Source organism: Morus notabilis, unplaced genomic scaffold (assembly GCF_000414095.1).
Source record: "Morus notabilis unplaced genomic scaffold, ASM41409v2 Scaffold69, whole genome shotgun sequence".
Classification (NCBI taxonomy): domain Eukaryota; kingdom Viridiplantae; phylum Streptophyta; class Magnoliopsida; order Rosales; family Moraceae; genus Morus; species Morus notabilis.
The window spans coordinates 227,630-227,993 of NW_010364208.1; the positions used below are offsets into that span (position 1 = coordinate 227,630).

At 36.8% G+C, this 364-nt stretch overlaps 1 protein-coding gene across 1 annotated transcript in view; it reads left to right on the forward strand.

The window, feature by feature from the left end:
- LOC21406029 overlaps positions 1-364 on the forward strand; it is a 12,271-nt gene that overhangs the window by 11,542 nt on the left and 365 nt on the right. The window lies entirely within an intron of this gene.

Genomic DNA, 364 nt, shown 5'->3' on the forward strand with positions numbered 1-364 from the left:
AGAAAAAGGATGTGAGGTTCTGGCTGTTCTGTCGGGACTGAATGTCTTATTTTATTTATGTATTCAATTATTTATTCATGCGCTCATTTATTTTAAATATTTCAAATTATATCCTACTGGGCCTTTCGCTCACGTTTTATGTTTCAAATGTTTAAAACCCCTCCCCGGAGACTCTAGGAGCGGGGCACAGTAGCGGGAGTAGCTGAGTGGTGCTACGGAACGATCAAGTGAGGATTGTGTTCATCCTCTGACATAAAGTGTAAGGAATATGTAAGAATTTGTAATAAATGACATTTGAATTTACTAGACTGTGGATGATGTCTATTGTAATTGATTATTTACATGTGCATGTATGTACGATACT